Source organism: Hylobates moloch, unplaced genomic scaffold (assembly GCF_009828535.3).
Source record: "Hylobates moloch isolate HMO894 unplaced genomic scaffold, HMol_V3 SCAFFOLD_4, whole genome shotgun sequence".
In the NCBI taxonomy this organism is placed as follows: Eukaryota; Metazoa; Chordata; class Mammalia; order Primates; family Hylobatidae; genus Hylobates; species Hylobates moloch.
In genome coordinates, this window is record NW_026652279.1 from 105,177,771 (window position 1) to 105,199,935 (window position 22,165).

The 22,165-nt window shown below is 38.5% G+C and overlaps 1 protein-coding gene across 1 annotated transcript in view; it reads right to left on the minus strand.

The window, feature by feature from the left end:
* Positions 1-22,165, minus strand: part of ENOX1 (ecto-NOX disulfide-thiol exchanger 1) — a 446,686-nt gene that overhangs the window by 259,110 nt on the left and 165,411 nt on the right. Inside the window, exon 2 of the mRNA XM_058437834.1 lies at positions 9,622-9,766. The gene's annotated coding sequence lies outside the window, so the exon portion shown is untranslated. The remainder of the gene's footprint in view (positions 1-9,621; positions 9,767-22,165) is intronic.

Consider the following 22,165-nt stretch of genomic DNA (forward strand, 5'->3'; position numbering starts at 1 on the left):
TTCTAAGTTCCTAACACTTACTAGCTTTGTTTTTTGCTTAGACCTGTTAATCTAATTTTGTCTTCTCAACACTTTTGGGAATAATGCATTGCTTATCCTTAAATTTTGCTTTGCAGTTTCTGTATGAAAGATTCCAAATTCAGGTTTCAATGTATTCGAAATGAAGTTGCTGATTCCTCTCACTGGAATTAAGACCTACACTTACTTTTCTCACTCTTCTTTATTCTATTTCAAAGTTTGATGAATATTTTCTCAAACTGTATTTGAAAACTTTAGAATCCAATACCACGACCAATCTTCCTTCTGCTAAGCCATTGGTGGTCTAATTATTACTTTTTAAGAAAAATTAATATGGACTCTGATATAAAAAGAAAAGAAAAACAAATATAGAGTGATTTCAGCAGGTCTATTATTAGACATGTTTTCTCATGTTCCTCGGTAGCTTGACCCTCATCTGGTATTCCTGAGAGAATGGGCCTACCCACAGAGAAAGGGAGAAGGAGGTAAAGAAGTTGCAGGTTTGCTGGTGATTTGAGCTGAGTCCTCATGCAACAACTTGAAGGCAGACAGATTGGAAGAGCAGTGAGTTGATTTTCTAAAGTAAAATCCACCAGGAAGAGTTTACAAGGTGAGAGAATTCTACCACATTTATAAATCAATGTGCCAGATGAGAACCTAAGGCCATCAGCAGATCTATCATTATGATGGCTATTGATAAATATCAAAATTTGACCATTAAGAAAACAGCACTACTAATCTCATACTGGGGATATCAGTACCATCACAGAAAAATTCTACTTAAAAACATATGTGAGCTAAAAGTGAAAAGCATTTCCCTGCTGATTCCACATGTCCACAACAGCCTAAGCAGTGTGGAGATGGCTAGTGGGGCAGCGATAGGGAATGTGTGCCAACATTTCTGACAGGAACTCTATTTTCTGAGGATTTAGGCTCAATTATGAAAGTCTGCTGAAAATGAAACTTGGCATAAATATTGTAGCCTAGTAGAATTCCATCAAATACAACAAAAATGAAGATTAAGGAGAGGGAAACCCTATAAACTCAACTTTCAGAAAAGACCAGAGCATTGCTAAGGAAAACCAAAGGAAGTTCTCAATACTTATTAATTAATCTTTTCATAAACCAAATTATATTTAGGAAGTGGTGAGATCATTTACAGTCTAATAATTTCCAGATATGGAAGGGAATAAATAATTTAAAGGGGTAATGATTGAACCTAGGAAAGGCTGTGTCAGTTCTAGAAACAGTGGCTTTTACTCTTGAATTTTTAAAAGTTCCATTTTCTTAGTGGTGGCATTGGCCCAGGCCACAATCATATACAAAAACATAATGACCAAAAAAAAAAAAAAAAAAAGGCTTTAATCTCTTAGAATAGCAAAACAGAATTTGAGAAGAGCCTAAACTCTAAGATACACAGCTCTTAAAATTTTATCATAAAGGACACTTTTTTGGAGCCCTAAATAAGGTGGGAACCCTAAACACAGACCTTAATTTTAATAACTCTTGGGAATGGATGGTCTCAGTTAACTCTAATCTTACATTTGTTTATAGACCTTAGTTTTCAATCGCAGGAGGTCTAAGCATTGAAGTGTTGGAGTGTTTCAATAGATGAAAGATGATTAATAGAAATTTTAACATCTCTCCAAGTCAAATGACCATGTAACCTCTACAAATATTACTGTAATCGCTACAAATATTTGTTACTTTGTTTATTCATTCCGTAATTCAAAAAAAGATTTATTGAGCACATGCTAGGTATAACACTCCATAAAACAAGCCTAAAATCTACCAAAAATATAAATATCTATTCACTTGAGAATTTCTGACAGCTCTTATTTAGTGAAGGTACCAGACACTAAACAACATTTAACTTGAGATACATCTGGAACCTTTAACAACATACTAAACTTTAAAAAAATGCATATTTTTCTAATGTGGTTCTGAAACAAAGAGACAAAAAGAAATTTTTTATTTGTCTAATGGAAGAGAAAAGGCCTCAAAAACTAGCTGACCTCCCAGATAACGAAGTGTAAAAGAATGTGCGAATGTACTTCAAAAAGTACTCTCCTGGACACCAACTGAACCCTTAGAAGCTAAAGGGGGGAAATAATCCCTTTTTCCTTCTTTTACTCTCTCTAGTTTGTCTTTGTTCTGTTTCCCTTGTCATTTCCCACTCTTCAGACACAATTATAGTTGATTGAGATATAACGAGTAAAGCTACGTTAGAAACTACTCATGGAAAAATCAATAGAAAAGGATAGAGGCAAATTCAACAGAAACAACAAAACAGAAACACTGTTAGGAAGAAGGAAGTGAGAGCTTTTTGTAGCAGAATGTACAGAACAGATATTTCCTAACTGCCTCTTCTATGATAGGTGGGACATAGCAGCATCATACAGTCACCTCATATATCCACCATAAAAGAGGAGATGGGTGGGTGCAGGCAGGTGATTGTCCAGAAAAAGCAACAGACTGGTTATATTATGAGAAAGTAAATATACTTCACTTGTGGAAAACTATACAACAATTAACCACTACGAATGAAACAGATCCCATATATTAACAGAGAGAATTCTAAAAAATAAAAATTGAGAAAAAACAAGTTTCCGAGGTATATATTCAGTATGATCTCATCTATGTAAACTTAAAAAATATTGCACATATATATGTGTGTGTATACATATATATACACACATACATATACATATATATGTATACACACACATATATAGAGATTAATTATAACTATATACGTGATAAATGATATAATATACAACAACCTTATTATCGTGATAGTACCTCTGGGAAAGGAGAAGTAGATATCTGAAGAACATTTAAAAATTTTTAAATATGGGGGTGAATACATACACTTTGCTCTTTTTTGTAGGTTTAAGCTACTTGACAATAAAAATTAACATTTTTCTGAAATTGGTTGTCTAAAAAAAGAAAGCTGTAGAAATTGAGACAATTAGAAGGAGCTGCTCTAGTAAGTCTAACTTTCTTACTTCTGAGCTGAGCTGAGAATATACAAGGCTGATTATTTTCCATCTTCAGAAAGAGAAACAATGGAGACTTACTGTTGAAGAGAAGTCTTGCAATGAGAAGTCAGTGGCACTTTTGGCAAATAAACGGTCATTTTCAGGTGGAAGTGAATTGTCTGAATGTAGTTATATTGAGTCCTCCAGCTTTAAAAGAATGTTTCAACTCATACACTATTTATTTGAGTTACTCTTTTTTTTCCTTGTGAGGTGTGAATATGAGGTTTAAGGGACACAGTTAATAGATGCCAAGTTTTCATTGTTTCTACAAGTGTTTATAGAGTCTGGATTTTGGAATAACAATTTGCACACTTACAAGTGTTGATTAGCTGGGCAAGATTTCAATTAATATTACTTTTTTAAGCTCCTCACAAAGACTTCCTTTTCTTTCAAAATTGCCAATAAACATTTTCTAATATAATCCCCAAGGAGCTCATTCACTGGGTGCTGGGGTACTCCAGCAGGAAGGAAACCTACTAACATTTTATTGATTTTGGATCATGTGTAATTCTTAGAATTAACGGCAAGGAGCCAGAGAGGTTTTTTTTTTTTTCATTTTTTAAATCACAGTGCAAAATAAGCCTGAAACATTTCACTAGTAAGGCAAGAGTCACTTAAGATATATTATTAAATATGAGGGGTAGAAATAAATCACAGACACAAGTGGTATTATACAGTGTGCATTTTTCTGAAAAAACAGACTCCATGCATGAGGATTAGATATACACCCACAATAAGAGGGCATATTGATCTATAATTTTCAATATTACATCCTTGTATTTTTATTATATGCTATTTTTCAACTAGTAGAGGAACGTGTTCTCATAAAGCTAATATTTATTCTTCCATGTTTATACAGCTAGTAGTGCATTTCAGGAAATGAGAAATTCTGAGAAGCCAAATATAACTTGATGTCCTATGCAAAAAAGAAGACAAGACAGGAAAATCCCCATATTTTAAAAACCTGACTCAAGAACTCACTCACAAAGCTTTAAATAATTAAATAACACAACATAATGAAAGTCTTTTGATATTATTTTTTCTATCCCCATAAATGTAGCCTTTTCATAGATGATACATCTTATCATGTAGTATTCCCCATTTTACTAGAAATCAAAGAAAAGGACCCTTTAGTACAGTTCTCATTTTCAACACTGTACTCACTGTGTGTATTTTGTGGAAGCTGAGGCAGATATTAACTATAATCCCACTATAAAAATTGAGATACCCCTACTGGAAACTGTATTGTTAATTCATGAATTCTTCTCATTTTATTATTAAGTAATGTGTACTGGGGAATTCAATGATTTCTTAAACCCAAAGAAAATAGTAGTGAATTATAATTTGGTTTTTCATGGAGAGGCTGTATTCATATTCTATTACGGTAAAAGCCACAAGAGGTCAGAGCCATTTCAGGGAGAAATTCCCCAAGCCTTTGGAGGAGAAATTCCCCAAAGGTCAATTGTTTCTATGTCCTCTCCTTTTAGTTTATAACTTTACTTGAGCCCTTGGAGAAATCAGGAGAAACAGAAGTTGTCAAGTCATTTCCCCATACTCCGCATGCGTAAAGATGGAACTGGGTGTTGGCAATGTAAGTAAGTGAGGCAGAAGGCAGAAGTGTTGAGGGGGACAGCAGGGGATGAGGCCAAGGATGTTGGGACTAAAGGGAGAGAGCAGTTAGGCTGTAATCAAGGGCTCTTTGAGTTCCCCACAAACTGATCCTTGACTTTCTGAGGAAGCTTGCGGCCTAGAGTAGACAGCTGAAACTATGGTGCTTGGTGAAAAGCAAGTGAAAAAAAAAAATACTACTTTATTACTTACCTTTTCCCAGTCATCTTGCAGATTTCAGATTTTCTACCCTTTCTGTTCTCAGTAACTGACCGGCCACCTTTGTGGCATCAGCCCCACCACTTCTCCTGAGGTCCAAGCCCATCTCCATCTCCATATCCAAGAGCTGTCCTCTCTCTGCCATTTTCCTGTACTGAGTTCTAATATTATCTTTCCCTCATCCATGTTCCTATATCAAGAAAAAAAAGATCTCCTTTAAACACCAAACCAGAACTTCTCGTTCTTCAAAAGAGTCTATCCATCCATTTACGTATGTTAGTGTATTTCTAGGCAGCTAAAAAAATAAATGTAAGCTCAGAGTAGAAGTGAAATAGAGTGGAAAGAGAATGGTACCCGGAGCTAGAAAAAGGGGGCTACACCCAGCTCCATCTTTCTGCCCATTTGGGCACCGTCAGCTCTAAGTGAAGTTTCTGTAGTCTGGGCAGTTGCAGACCTCCACTGCTGGACAAGGGAAAGAAGGTTTGAATCTGGTTGTTACAATAACTGGGGTTGGGGGAGATGTTGGCCTTTGGTTCCTGAGAACCGTGGTTACTAAACATTCTTTTATTTTATTTTATTTTATTTTTATTTTTTTGAGACAGAGCTGTTCTCTTGTCACCTAGGCTGGAGTGCAATGGCGTGATCTCAGCTCACTGCAACCTCCACCTCCTGGGTTCAAGCGATTTTCCTGCCATAGCCTCCTGAAGTAGCTGGGATTACAGGCGCCCATGACCATGCCCAGCTAATTTTTTTGTATTTTTAGTTGAGACAGGATTTCACCATGTTGGCCAGGCTGGCCTTGAACTCCTGACCTCAGGTGATCCACCCGCCTCGGCCTCCCAAAATGCTGCAATTACAGGCGTGAGCCACTGCACCTGGCCGGTTACTAAACATTCTAAACATGCATGGAACAATCTTGCATCACAAAGAACTGTCCCACTTAAAATGCCAATACTGCCCTGATGAAGAAACATCAATAGATGATTTTTAATGTTCCTTCAACCTATTTGGCCTCTAAAATTTAAGTGAAATGTAGGGAACTTAAGAGACTCAGGAAAGAACTGTGAGGATAATTAAAATTTTGGATTATGCAGATTTATAGGAAAAGTTTTAAAAATGGGCTTATCTCTCCCAAAGAGAAAAAGGATGATTTAAGAACTGAGACTAGGATGATACAGGGGAAGTCTGACCAATAAATTTTCTTTTTCAATGGAAGCAGAAATAAATGAACATGATATGAGCTCAGAAATTACATTGGCTTTCTTGAGAAAGACTTGAAATCATAAATGAAAGAGGGGACATTACAACTGATATCACAGAAATAAAAAGGATTATGAGAGACTACAAGGAACAATGATATGCCAACCAATTAGATAACCTAGATGAAACAGATACATTTATAGAAACATACAACCTACCAAGACTAAATAAAGAAAAAATAGAAAGCCTAAACAGACCCATAACTAGTAAGGAGATTGAGTCAGTAGTTAGAAATCTTCCAAAAAGAAAAGTCCTATATCAGATAGCTTTACCAGATAATTCTACCAAACATTTAAAGAATTAATGCTAATCCTTCTCAAACTCTTCTAAAAAATTGAAAAGGATGGAACATTTCCTAACTCATTTTATGATGCCAGCATAAGCCTGATACCAAAGTCAACCATGCCACAAGAAAACTACAGGCCAATATCCTTGATGAATGTAAGTGCAAAAATTCTCAACAAAATACTAGCAACTTTTTTGCTAGCAAAAAATACTAGCAAACCAAATTCAACAGCAGTATGCAGTATGCTGTTGAATTTGGAAGCCTCATACTTCCTGATGTCGAAATGTAACAACAAACTCTCTATATATCATATAGAGAGTTTCAGTCATGCAAGATGAAAAAATTGTAATATATAAAGCTACAGTAGTCAGAATGGCATGGTACTGACATAAAGGCAGATACATGGACTAATGGAACAGGATAGAGAGTCCAGAAATAAACCCATATATATGGGATCAAATTATATTCAACAAGGGTTCCAAGACTCCGCAAAAGTGTAAGAACTTATTCTTCAATAAATTGTGTTGGGAAAACTGTATATCCACATGCCACAGAACAAAACTGGATCCTTATTTTATACCATACACCAAAACCAACACAAAATGAATTAAACAATTAAATATAAGATTTGAAACTACACAACTACTAGAAGAAAACCCAGGGAAAAAGCTCCATAATATTTGGTCTTGGCTGTGATTTCTTAGATATCACAAGAAAAGAACAGGTAACAAAACAAACATAGACAAGTAGAATTATATCAAATTAAAAGGCTTCCATGCAGCAAAGGAAGCAATCAACAGAGTGAAAAGGCAACTTACGGAATGGGAAAAAATTTGCAAACCACATATCTGATAAGCGGTTAATATATTAAATATATAATAAACTTCTACAACTCAACTGCAAAATATCCAAATAATATAATTTAAAAATGGGCAAAGTACTTGAATAGACATTTCTCCCAAGAAGACATATAAATGGTCAACAGATACATGAAATGATACTCAAAATCACTAATTATCCAGGAAATACAAATCAAAACCACAATGAAATATCACCCCAAGATGGTTATTATTTAAAAAAATAGACAAGGGTTAGTAAAGATGTGGAGAAATTGGAACCCTTGTACACTGAGGGTGAGAATACAAAATGGTAGTTCTGCTATGCAGTATGAAGATTCCTCCACAAACTAAAAATAGAACTACCATATGATCCAGCAATTTCACTTCTGGGTACATATCAAAAAAACTGAAAACAGGATCTTGTAGAGATATTTACACACTCATGTTCACTGCAGCATTATTCGCAATAGCTAAGATATGGAAACAACCTAAATGCCCACTGACAAATGAATGAGTAAACACGGTCTATACGTAGAACAGAAGATTATTAAGCCTAACAAGGAAAATCCTGTCATACGTGACAACATGGATAAGGTCATTATGCTAAGTGAAACAAGCCAGTCACCGAAGGACAAGTACTGCATGATTTCATTCATATGAAGTACCTAAAGTAGTCAAACTCATAGAATAAGGTAAAATTGTAGTTGCCAGAGCTGAAGGGAGGAGAAACAGGGAGTTGCTTTACAACAGGTATAGCACTTTAGTTATGCAAGATGAAAAAATTGTAAGGATTTGCTGTACAACAGCAGAGAGTTAACAACACTAAAGTATGCACTTAAAATTTTGTTAAAGGTTAGATTTCATGTTTTGTGTGTGTGTGTGTGTGTGTGTGTGTGTGTGTGTGTGTGTGTGTTTTAACCACAATAAATGAAAAAAAAAAAAAAAAACTAAGAAAAAAAGGAAATTGGATCCCTGGGTATGAAGGTTTAAAAACAAATGGATTTTTATTGGTTTCAGACAGTTCACGCAGAATCTTGCTTGTAGACTAGGGAGGAGCATTTAGGTAACTTCTCACGTCCTTCCCAGCACTTCTGTTTCTATGGATACAGTTATTAGGTTCCAACACACTGTGATATCCTACTGAATTGACAGGCTAGAGAGCTGAGGATGGAGGCACAACTTCCCATCTACCCCACACCCTAGTAAATACCCCCTGCCTCACTGTTCAATGGGGGTTAACAACTTCCCATCTACCCCACACCCTAGTAAATACCCCCTGCCTCACTGTTCAATGGGGGTTAATCATGAGGCCCAACAGCGAAGGGTACAGTGGGAAAACTGGAGTCTAGCCCAGTACTACAGTAAAATCTACTTTGATTCTTAGTAGAAATAAAAGAAATAAAAAAAGTAGAACCACAGTAAAGGGCTACTAAGAGAGAAAGCGTTTGTCACCATGGACAGAATGAAAGTACCATCAAATGAAATAAACGCCTATGGGAAAAGATGTGTCATGCTAGAAAGTACTGTGTTCCTTCTCCTTTGCTCCTCATTTAGTTTTCATCCACTCAATGTACCAAGCCTTACCCTATATCCTGTTTCTTTTTCCAGCTTTGAAAGATGCATGGACTGAATTTAGCCTTTGGTTAGGTCTTTGTCAGAAAGTACCTTCAAAATAAAGGTGTTTTACTTGGTACTATCTCAACAGCAAACATGTATTTCCAAAATGAAATACTTGCTCTACTAGCAAGCTTTTTCTTTGAGTAAGCAACAATATTGTTGTAATTTTTCAAACTGTTAATACACATACACACACACACACACAAAACCCCAAACAAGTCCTATTCTATCATTTGTAAATCATAGGGTGAATATCCTCTGGTAGAACTAAGTGAAAACAGGGCACTGAGTTTTTATAATTTGAAAAATGATAATACTAGTTGATATTGACAAATTCAGTTTTGATTTTCAATGTTTCAAAATATAATTTATCCACAAGGTTTTAAACAATTGAAAGTACTTAACTAAATCTGATATATGTAGATGCTTGGCATAAATATATTGACTCTATTCAGTTAGAATTTATAAACACAAAAATAAAATTTGTTTTAAGCCAATGTGGGGTATATTTTATTTCTAATATCCTTGTTACATTCCACAGGGTATACATAAATAAGTATGACAAAATATTTATTTTCATTTAAATCTAACTTTCAATGAAATTAAGAAATGAAAATCTGTTTAAAATCTACTCCCAGAGTTCTAATTGAAATAGAGTACAAATATTTTCCATTAAAAAATATCCCTCAAACTTAATATCTTCAGTAAGAAAAATGAAAAAATTAACACAAACCTCAAAACTGCCAGCAGCTCAGAAGACAAATGTGTTCTTTGGGGGACTTGACTGAAACCATGTATTCATAAAAGTCTTTTAAATGGATGCTCTTCACAAAGGAAGTCCCATGCAAGACAGCGTGGTTCTGACATACCAGAGGCTTCTGGAAGCAAAGAAAAGCACACCGTTAGGATATGTCTGAAGTACCATTACTGCCTGTAATGGTATTATTATCACTTGTATGTATTATCAGCATGATGTTATTAATTTCTATCAATTTTGTACCCCAAATCATCTTATTCATCAATGGCAGAGTGGGACAGTAACCTTTCAGTATCATATTTAGAAATTTCTAAAGGTCAGGAGTATTTATAACTAAGCAAACCTCTGCTTTTCCTCTTATTTAGGCTGGGATTGAATAACCGTGGGCAGGGTATGAGCACAAGATCGGTAACAGTATTTACTGAGTGCCTACCAGATATAAGGCACTATGCAAGTGGCTTTTAAATCTGGGATCTTTAATACAAACAACACTGCAGTTGAAAAGTATTGGCTCCATTTTACAGATGAGAAAAAAATGCACAGATTGCTGACCTCAGGCTTAGAACCTGTAACCATCAAAGTTCAAAGGCCTCAGAGCAGGTACTTTCCCTCATCTCACTCTGTAGCCTTGGTGATTTAGAAAAATGTTTCCCAAACAGAACTGACAAGAGAACAGATAATGCTGCAACACACTAAATTAATTCAAATATTACTAATTAATTAAGAACTTGTCTTGCCTAATTTACTTTAGTTTTATATTAAATATTGTCTTATTCAGTCAGGCCCACATAAATACAAATGCCCAGCTTTATGCAGTATATTTTTTTCTACCAACTTTTCTTCCTTAGGCAAAGAGAGAACTTGCTGGAAACTGAGAAGCTCCTTTGTGTTTGGTGTGGGATTACATGCAGCGCTACATCAAGGCTGGCACTGCAAACTTCTCATCTTCCTCTGGCCCATCCACGTGACCCACAGTTCCTCCGCTGTCCTGATGAATGAGAACACTTAGTCTTCCTGATTGCATCAGGAACTGAGCCCACATCCTCTGTGGCTATTACTGAGTGATATTACTGTATCTCTTTGGGGCTACATTCACCTTAATGGCTGAGGGTGACAAAGCGAGGGCTCTAGTTGGATTTTCATTCTCGTTTTTAGTCAGCTATCTCTATGTTTGTTTCTGATGGTTCCAGTGCAACACAGAGACCCCCCGCAACTTACCCACCACCAGCTGTCCCAGTACCCACTCTCACACTGTGTTGCAGGGCTACTGCTCACCAAATAAATGCTTCAACACATCCCTTGAAATGATAGCTTTGGATGCCATAGACTTTTGTCTGTCCTGAACCTTTTAGCTCATGGCCCCACCGCAGGACCAAAAGTCCCTTAGAGAGACTAGAAAATGATGGAGCCAGGAAGGTCATGCATAACTTTTGAAATTTTTAGTTTATTGGATTTTTGGCCACAAAAGCTTCAGTCATGAATAAAGAAACAAGGGAAAATGATCGATGGTATTTTCAAGTTCTACAGAACCAGAGCCTAGGATTATCACACAAGGAAAAAAGAAAAAGAACAGAGGAAAACAGAGCCAGTTTATCTTTGCATGAAAGAAGAAAGGTGAGCTTGACAAAGAATGAAGAAAAAAGACTTGAACCAATGGATCTAAACTAAGTGAGAGGAATGTGAAATGAATAGCAACTCTTCTTAAAACCTCATACACTAGCATTCTGTTTACTTCACACCACTCAGAAACAAATTTTCAGGCCGGGCACGGTGGCCCACGCCTGTAATCCCAACACTTTGAGAGGCCAAGGTGGGCAGATCACTTCAGTACAGAAGTTTGAGACCAGCCTGGCCAAAGTGGTGAAACCCTGTCTCTACAAAAAATACAAAAATTGGCCAGGTGCGGTGGTTCATGCCTGTAATCCCAGCACTTTGGGAGGCCAAGGTCGGTGGATCATGAGGTCAGGAGATGGAGACCATCCTGGCTAACACTGTGAAAGCCCGTCTCTACTAAAAACACAAAAAATTAGCCGAGCATGGTGGCAGGTGCCTGTAGTCCCAGCTACTTGGGAGGCTGAGGCAGGAGAGTGGTGTGAACCCAGGAGGCAGAGCTTGCAGTGATCCGAGATTGCACCACTGCACTCCAGCCCTGGGTGACAGAGTGAGACTTCGTCTCAAAAACAAAAACAAAAAACAAAAATTAGCCAGGTGTGGTGGTGCATACCTATTAATCCTGTCTACTTAGGAGGCTGAGGCATGAGAATCACTTGAACCCAGGAGGCGGAGGCTGCAGTGAGCCAAGATGGCACCACTGCACTTGGGCCTGGGCAAGTAAGTGAGACTCTCTCAAAAAAATAAAAATAAATAAAAACAAAAACAAAACAAAAAAACAACAAAAAAACCAACAACCAAATTTTCAGATTAAATGCCTAAACTAGTAGGTCATTTTTTATAAAATCCTAATGGCAATTTTTAAACATTCATTCAGCCACTATTCATTATATACTTATGAGCCAAACAATAAGTTGGAAAACTCCAGGAACACTGCAGTAATCAAGATAGTCTTTTAGTCAAGCATCTTAACTGTCTTGTAGAGAGATACAACTAGGATGACAAAAACCATAAAAAGGTGGTACCAGTAGGTGTTTGTAATAATGGGATCTGAAACCAAACTGGCTGGGGGTGTTCCTGCTTCATTACTTCCTGGCTGTATGATCTTTGGCAAGGTACTAAAACTATATAACTTAGCCTCCTTATCTGCAGGATGTATTTCCCACAAAGGCTGTTCGAGGATTAAGTAAGAGAAGCCACATAAAGTGCTTTGTGCACTGAGTAACATACAATAAGAACTCATCAAAAGTTAGGAAATGTTGGTGGGACGCAGTGGCTCACGCCTGTAATCCCAGCACTTTGGGAGGCCAAGGCAGGCAGATCACTTGAGGTCAGGAGTTCGAGACCAGCCTGGCCAACATGATGAAACCCCATCTCTACTAAATACAAAAATTAGCCAGGTATGGTGGTGCATGCCTGTAATCTCAGCTACTCAGGAGGCTGAGGCAGGGAGAATTGCTTGAACCTGGGAAGTGGAAGTTGCAGTGGGCTGAGATCGTGCCACTGCACTCCAGCCTGGGTGACAAAGTGAGACTCTGTCTCAAAAAAAAAAAAAAAGTTAGGAAATATTAGTAGTAGTGTTGTATAACAGATCATGGGTGGTATCAGTGATGGAAAATGTACTATGAAGCTCAGAGGAATTGAAGATCCTCTCTGTTGGGGATGAATGGAATCAAGAAGGCTTCAGTGAAGAAAGTAGCATTTAAGATCAACTATAAGTAAACAGACAGACATGATTAGGCATTTACAGAAATTCTATTATAATTGAAAAGCCAGAATATTATATACTTTAGAAAAACATAGGTTCATGAAATTAGACATTATTTTCCAAGATTTGGTGTGAAAGTAGATACCTAACCTAACAACACAGCCAGGTAATAGTACAAAGAAAATCAATGTACCGCTACCAAGAGAGGTACACAATCCCATGGGGTCCTGTTCTATTTAACTGTAATCCAAAAATGACACCACGGCTTTTAATGGAGCTTGGCAAGCTCTAGACATGCCAATTTTAAACTTAGCCTTAAATTTAAATCACAGGGCTTGAGACTCAAATCTCCAATGTGACCTTTCCTGGGTATTGTTCAAGAAAACATGTCTGTCACTGTGGACAGAAACCATATGCCCTTTTACTCTAGAAAGTATAATGAAAAGATGTACTGTATTTTACGAGCACAGAGCCACAAAATGATGGTGGCTATAATTCCCTAGAAGCAATAAAAGCAAAGACTGTTTGATTTGTAACATTCATTTAGAAATGTCTTATTGCATTAATGAATATTCTTATTTCCCCCATATTCGGGACTTTAATTCAAAAAAAAGTTTGGCAGGAATCTCATCATTTATAGATTTAACATATAGTTCCTCTGGATACATTCATTTTGCAAGGGCTCACTGAGCCACACTACTTTGTCCTTGCCAGACCCATACAATATTGTACTGAACAGAGGAGCTAAAAGCCCACAGTGGCTTGAATTCTCCTATACCCTCCCTGTTTCCTAGCCATGGAAGGTCTAATCAAGGAGAGTTCTAGCGTTGAAATGTGTTCAGGTGTTGCCAATGTGATAGTGTGAAGAGGTACAGCCTTTAAGAGATGATTAGGCCATGAGGACTCCTCCCTCATGAATGTGATCAAGGCCCTTATGAAAGAGGCTTCACACAGCATTCAGGTAGCTGGCCCTTCTGCCTTCCACCACGTGCAAACACAGCAATATTCCCCTCCAGAGAAACCATCTTGGAAGTGGAGAGCAGCTGGCACCACAGACAACGGAATCTTCTGGCGTCTTAATCTTGAACTTTCTAGCCTCCAGGACTGTGAGAAAATAAATTTCTATTCTTTATAAATTACCTAATCAATGGTATTTGTTATAGGAACAACAAACAAAGGCAGAAATTGGTACCAGAAGAATGGGATGATGCTGTAATAAATACCTAAAAATGTAGAACCAGCTTTGGAATTGGGTAATGTGTAGAAGCTGGAATGGTAATGGGTAAATGCTGGAAAAAGCCTGTACTGTCATGAACAGAACATTAAGGCCAATTGTGGTGAGGGCTAAGAAGAAGCAGAAGACCAGAGAAAGCCTGACTTTCTTATGGATTACTTAAGTGGTTGTGAACAGAATGTTGGTATAAACATGAACAGTAAAGATTATTCTGTTGAGATCTCAGATGGACATAAGGAACAGGGTACTGGAAGCTGGAGGACGGGCCGTCTTTGTTATAAAATGGCAAAGAATTATGCTGAATTCTGTCCTGTCCTAGGACTCTGTGAAATGCAGAACTTAAAAGCAATTAACTAGAATATTTGGTGGAGTAAATTCTGAATTTTCCATTATTTCAAATTGTGAGCATTTGGGAAATTTTCAGCTTGGACATGTGGAGAAAGAAAAGTAAGTGCGTTTAGAAGAGAAAACCAAGTGCATGACCAAGTGACTGTTTGGTAAGGAGATTAGTATGGATAGAAGAAAGCCAGGTGCTTTAGAAGAAAGCCAGGAGCCACTGACAATGGACCAATGGCTCTAAACACATTTTGAAGATCTTTGAGGCTGCCCCTCCCATCACGGGCCCAGAGTGCTAGGGCTTTGAGGGCAGAATGGTTTTGAGGAAGGGGCCCAGGGTGCCTGGGGGATCTGGGGACTCACTGCCCAGGGCAATCTCAAGTCTCTGCTCCCCACATTTTGGTACAGCATTCCTCAGCCTCCCCAGCTGTGGCTTGAGTGGACCCAGCTGCAGCTGTAAACCTCGGCAGCCTCCATATGGTCGTAATTCTGAGGCTTACAGAGTGCAAGAGCTGTGAGGCATGGCTGCTTCCGCCTAGATTTCAAAGGATGTCTCAGGCAGCCTTGGGACCTAGGCATGAACTTGCTTGCCACGGAGGTGGGGCCATGGCAGAGACCCTTCACTAGTGAAATGACTAGTGGAACTGTGGCGTCAGAGCCACTGCAGAGAGGCCCCAGTAGGGCAATCCTTAGTGCAGCCATGGGGGTAGCTTCACTCATAAAATCCCACTATTGTAGAGCCACAGCATGCAACTCCAGCTTGAGAGAGCTACAAGGGCTGAACTCCAACCCGCGAGAGCTGCTTCATGGGCTATGCTCAACAATGCTGTCATAGAAGGGTCTCCTGGAGCCCTGGAGACCCAACCCACCTGAGTATGTCTTGAAGGGAAGATACGAAGTAAAAGATTACTTTCAAGTCTTAAGATTTAATGTTTGCCTTGTTGGGTTTTAGACTTACTTGGGACCTGTTACCCCTTTCTTCTTTGCTATTTCTCCCTTTTGGAATGGAAATGTCTAACCTATGTCTGTCCCATTATTGTATTTTACTTCATTTTTGAGACAGAATCTCGCTCTGTCACCCAGGCTGGAATGCAGTGGCATGATGTCGGCTCACTGCAACCTCCACCTCCTGGGTTCAAGCGATTCTCCTGCCTCAGCCTCCTGAGTAGCTGAGATTACAGGTGCCTGCTCCCACGCCCAGTTAAATTTTTTTGTATTTTTGGTAGAGACAGGATTTCATCATGTTGGCCAGGCTGGTCTCGAACTCCTGGCCTCAAGTGATCCACCTGCCTCGGCCTCCCAAAGTGCTGGGATTACAGGCATAAGCCATTGCGCCCAGTCCCATCATTGTATTAATATTTTAGAAGCGCATAACTTGTTTAACTTCACAGGTTCATAGCAGGAGAGCAATTTGCCTTGACATGAATTGTGCCTTGAGTCTCACCCATATGGGATTTAGATGAGACTCTGGATTTTAGACTTTGAGTTGATGGTAGAACAAGTTTAGACTGGGCTACTGGGATGGAATCAATGTATTTTGCATGTGAGAGGACATAAATTTGGGAGAGGGACCAGGGTGGAATACTATGGTTAAAATGTGTCCCCTTCAAAATTCAGGTGTTGCCAATGTGATAGTATTAAGAAATTGGGCTTTTAAGAGGTGATTAGGCCATAGGGACTCCTCCCAGGTAAATGAGATTAAGGCCCTTATTAAAAAATGTTTCACACAGCATCTGGATAATTGCTCTTCTGCCTTCTGCCATGTGAGGGCAAAGGGTTCCTCCCTTCCAGAATAACCATCTTGGAAGAAAGCTTCCCTTTCCAGAAAACTGAACCTGCCAGTACATTCATCTTGAACTTTTCAGCCTCCAGAACTGTGAACAAACAAATTTTTATGCTTTATAAATTACCCCATCTGTTGTATTTTGGTACAGCAGCACAAATAGACTAAGAGAGTGAGCCTGCAATAGAGTATCCTTCTTTATCCCTTTCACTGAAAACCTGTCAACACTATTTTCCATTCATTCCAACTCATAACATCACAATTTATGCACTACCATTGTGTCAATTCATTCTTAGATTGCTATAAAGAAATATCTGAGGCTGGGTAATTCACAAGGAAAAATTTATTTTGGCTTATGGTTCTGCAGCCTATACAGGAAGCATGGTGCTGGTGTCTGCTTCTGGTGCATCCTCAAGAAGCTTACTATCATGGTGGAAGGCAAATGGGAGCAGGTCCATCACATGATGAGAGCAGGGGCAAGAGAGAAAAGGGAGAGGTCCCAGAGTCTTTTAAACAACCAGATCTTGCATGGACTTAGTGAGAACTCACCTATCACAAAGGGCATGGTGCTAAACCATTCATGAGGGATCCACCCCCATGATCCCATCACCTCCTACCAGGCCCCACCTTCAGCATTGGGAATCACATTTCAACATGAGATTTGGAGGGGACAAACATCCAAATCATATCAACCATAACTTCTAGCTAGTATTTATTCTTGTAGTTCATCCTGAAAAAAGCCCAAAATGGGTCATCCTCAGGCTATAATGGTGATAAACATTTGAACTAAAGTGAATAAGGCAGGGCACTGTGGCTCATGCCAGTAATCCCAGCACTCTGGGAGGCTGAGGCAGGCAGATCATTTGAGGTCAGGAGTTTGAGACCAACCTGGCCAACATGGTGAAACCCTGTCTCTACTAAAAGTACAAAAATAGCCAGGTATGGTGATGTGTGCCTGTAGTCCCAGTTACTTGAGAGACGGAGGCAGGAGAATGGCTTGAACCCAGGAGGTGGAGACTGCAGTGAGCTAACACCACTGCACTCCAGCCAAGGCAACAGAGTGAGACTCCATCTCAAAAATAAATAAAATAAGTGAGTAAATGCATAGATGAGATAATTCTTAAAATGTAACTCTAATTATGTACATCCACTACTGAAGAACTTACAAGGGCTCCCTATTTTCCAAAGATCAGACCTAAGTTATTCACCAGAAATATCTGTTCCCACCATCCTCTGTAATCTCAAAACAGACTATTTCTGACCAAAACCCTTGGATCAAGTAGAAATGGTCTGCTCATTATGTTATATAGTGAATCTCAACTAGAGGTGCATCACAGGTGCATGGGGTGTCACCTATGACAAAAGTGATAAATGATATCTCTCTTGCCCTCTTTCTCTGATCAGCTGCTACTTTGTGAACCACCCTATGGAGAGGCCCATTTGGAAAGAAACTGAGGGATGTTTCCAAGACAACAGCCAGTAAGAAACTTGGGCCCTTTATCTATTAGCCTATGAGAAACTAAATCCTACCAACAACCAATGAACTTGGAAATACATTCTGCCCCAGTTAGGCAGAGATGCTGTAGATGCTGCTCTAGTTGAGATAACTACAGGCCTGGCCATTGCTTTGACTGAAGCCTTGTGAGAGACCCAGAGCTGGAGGACCCAGCTAAGGCATGCTCAGATTCCTGACTGTTGTTTAAGCAAAATTAAAATAGGGGGTCAGGCCTGAAAAATTCCTGAGCAAATACAACCAGAGGCCTTAAAAATAGCCTTAATCTTGCTTAAATTGCCAACATAAGCAAAACTTAACTTGGGTCACTTCTGATAAATGCTTACATTAGAACTAAAACTTAACCCCAGTGCATCGTAAGCAGCTAATGAACATAATTATGTGACTAGGGACTTTCCAAGAAAGTACCAAAGAAAAGGCCATTTTGTAATTGCAAACCAGTCAAATAATTTTATTTTACCTTAGCATTTTCCCAATAAATACTTGCCTCATTCTGTCATTGAGACACTAAACCTCTTGCAATCTGGTGTTCTCCATCCATAAATTATTTCTTACTCAAACTCTTTAAAATTTTATGCCTTAAATTTTAATGCAGTGATAATTTTATGTTGTTAACTTGGCTAGGCCATGGTACCTGGATATTTGCAAACACAAGTCTAGATGTTACTGTGAAGATGTTAAAATTAACATTTAATTAGTAGACACTGAGTAAAGCAGATTACTTTCCATAATGTGGGTGGGCCTTATCTAATCAGTTGAAGGACAAAAGGCAAAACAGACTGAGGTCTCCCAAGAAAGGGAATTCCGCCTCCAGACTGTCTTTGGATTTGAGCTTCTTCCCTAGATCTCCAGCCTGCTGGCCTACCCTGCAGATTTTGGACTTGCCAGTGTCTATAACTACATGAGCTAATTCCTTAAAATATCTTAAGATACTCTCTCTCTCTCTCCCCCCCTCCCCCTCCCTCTCCTGTTGGTTCTGTTTCTCTGGAGAACCTTGACTGTTGACATAGAACTGATAGGATCTATACAGAGAGAGATGTATAATAAGGGATTTATTAGGGGAATTGGCTCACTTGATTATGGAGGCTGAGAAGTTCCATGATAGGCCAGCCATCTGGAAGCTGGAGAACAAGAGAAGCTGATAGCAAGGCTCCATTCAAGTCTGAAGGCCTTAGAACCAAGAAAGTAGTAACTCTCACACCAAGCCCAAAGGCCCAGGAGCCTAGGGGCATTGCTGGTGTAAGTCCTGGAGTCCAACGACAACAGAGTCTGGACTTCTGACATCCAACGGCAGAAGGAAAACGGCGTCCTGGCTCCCAGAAAGAGCAAGAATTCACCATTCCTTTGCCTTCTTTTTCCTTCTGGGACCCCAGTTGATTGGATAGTACCCACCCACATTGAAGGCAGATCTTCCCCATTCAGTCCACTGACTCAAATGCTAATCTCTCCTGGAAACACCTTCACAGATTCCCCTGGGGGCAGCCCTATCATTCTAATCAAATGCCAAAACAGTCCATCTGGGTTTCCCTTTCATCAGGAGAAGGACAAGCTCAGGGCCTACTGAAGCACTGAGAATAATTAATGCTTTATCAGCTCTCTGGGTATCCCTTTGTTTTAGTCTATTCTCACGCTGCTATAAAGAACTGCTTGAGGCTGGGTAATTTAGAAAGGAAACAGGTTTAATTGACTCACAGTTCTGCATGGCTGGGGAGGCATCAGGAAACTTACAGTCATGGCAGAAGGTGAAGGGTAAGCAAGGCATCTTCTTCACAAGGTGCAGGAGGGAAAATAAACAGAGGAACTACCAAATACTTATAAAACCATCAGATCTCATGAGAACTCACTATCATGAGAATGGCATGGGGAAAACTGCCCTTATGATTCAATTTCCTCCATCTGGTCTCTCCCTTGACATGTGGGGATTATGGGGATTACAATTCAAGATGAGATTTTGAGTGGGGACACAACCAAACCATATCACTCTTAGACCAGTCACATTGACACCCAATCAACCATCACAATAATCACAATTAACTAATATGAAGACCTACAGATACTGTGAGACTAATATGACAGCCCTCCCATCACATTTATCACATTGAATTATAATTTTTGATTCCTCTCTAATATGGTAAGCTTCACATTCTGTCAAGGCAGAGACCACGTACATCATGTTTGCAAACAAATCTTGTACTGTGTCCAGCATAGTGCACTACATTCTTATTAAACAAATGAGTCAAAAATAAAGCTTCACCAGCAGTGTCTTCATATAACCCAAGAAAATGATGGAACAGTCCCCCAACTAATTGTTTATGATTTATTTGTATCTTTACTGAAGGTACCTTTAACAAATATTGTAAGAAGGCACGTATATTCACTCTTTCACAATAATAAACGAAATAGTAGAGATGAGACAAATCATGACACACGGGAGTGACACACAGAGTGGAGTTTTATGGAGTTGGAGAATAAGATGATTGTGAAATTGAGAATAACAAATTTGAAATTTTGTAGGCTGGTTTAGAGCTCTCAGAAGTATCAGATTTGTATCAGATTTCAATTAAAAGTGTTTTTGAAGATGAACGTGGCATCAAAGTTTAGAGTAGGAAAAAAGGCTATTGCTGTTTGAATAGATCAATTAGATAGCAGTGGAAATATAAAGGTAGGGTTGGATGGAAGAAAATGCAGAGAAAAAATTCCATCAATTAGATGAAATGGATAATGAGAAAAAAAGATGTAGTCAAAGATTATAAGAATATTTTGAGCCTAGGTGTGGGGGAGACTGTAAGAACACTGATAGAATGTGGAGATTCAAGAGGGGAGCTGGTATATGTCTGCATGCTTAGGGAGTATAAAATGATAGTGACTTTACTTTGAGATATGCCAAGTTTGAGAAATGCCACATTCCTTCCTATGTTTTATGAATACAGAAAATCTAAGTTTGATAAATCTTTCACCAAAGATCAATACAGACTATCAAAGACTATCTTTAATTTATTGTTTAGCAAGTATAATATATGGTAAAATGCACTGATCTTAGGTGTACAGTTCACTAAGCTTTGATAAATGTACCTTCCCAAATAACCTACACACAAGTCAAGATACAAAACATTTCCATCACCCAAGAAAGTTTCCTTCTAGTCAAGCCCCACTCAAATGTGAAATTCCAATGTCTCTCACCATAAATGGCTTTGCCTATACTTGAACTTCATACATAATCATACAGTATACCAGATAGTATATGTTCTTTTATGCCTGGTTCCTTTTGTTCCATGTAATGATTATAATTCTTGTTAAATCTTCCAGTAGTTAATTCATAAGTATTCCATTGTATAAATGACTAGTAACCTACTTCATGTAATATTACATTATATGAATTTACCATAACTTATCCATTCTCCTGTCTATGGTCATTTGGCTTGATCCAGTATTTGGCTATTAAACAAGGCTATTACGAACATTCTTATCAGGGCTTTATGTTCTTATACAAAGCCATATATCCTTTCATTCTTAAGTAAATAGGTGTGAAGTTGCCAGGACATAGTTAAGATACATGTTTAAGTTTATAAGGAAACACGAGTTTTCAAAAAAATCCTGTAATATGTTATACCCTCAGGAGCACGGTACAAGAATTTCAGTATTACCACATCCTCAACAGTGTTTGGTGAGCTCAGTCCTTCTAGTGGATGTGAAGTGGTACTTACATTTGCATTTCCTTCATGGCTAATGATGTCATTATTATGCCTTCAAATGTTTATTAAACATTCTTATCTTCTTTTGTGAAGGTTCTGTTTAAGTAATTTGCCAAATTGAAGAAAAATATTTTCTTTGTATTTTTTGAGTTGTAAAGGTTTGTTATATATTCTTTTTTTTTATTATTATACTTTAGGTTTTAGGGTACATGTGCACAATGTGCAGGTTTGTCACATATGTATCCATGTGCCGTGTTGATTTCCTGCACCCATTAACTCGTCATTTAGCATTAGGTATATCTCCTAATGCTGTCCCTCCCCCCTCCCCCAACCCCACAACACCTGGAGTGTGATGTTCCCCTTCCTGTGTCCATGAGTTCTCATTGTTCAATTCCCACCTATCAGTGAGAACATGCAGTGTTTGGTTTTTTGTCCTTGCGATAGTTTACGGAGAATGATGTTTTCCAGTTTCATCCATGTCCCTACAAAGGACATGAACTCATCAATTTACAAGAAAAAAACAAACAACCCCATCAAAAAGTGGGCAAAGAACATGAACAGACACTTCTCAAAAGAAGACATTTATGCAGCCAAAAAACACATGAAGAAATGCTCATCATCACTGGCCATCAGAGAAATGCAA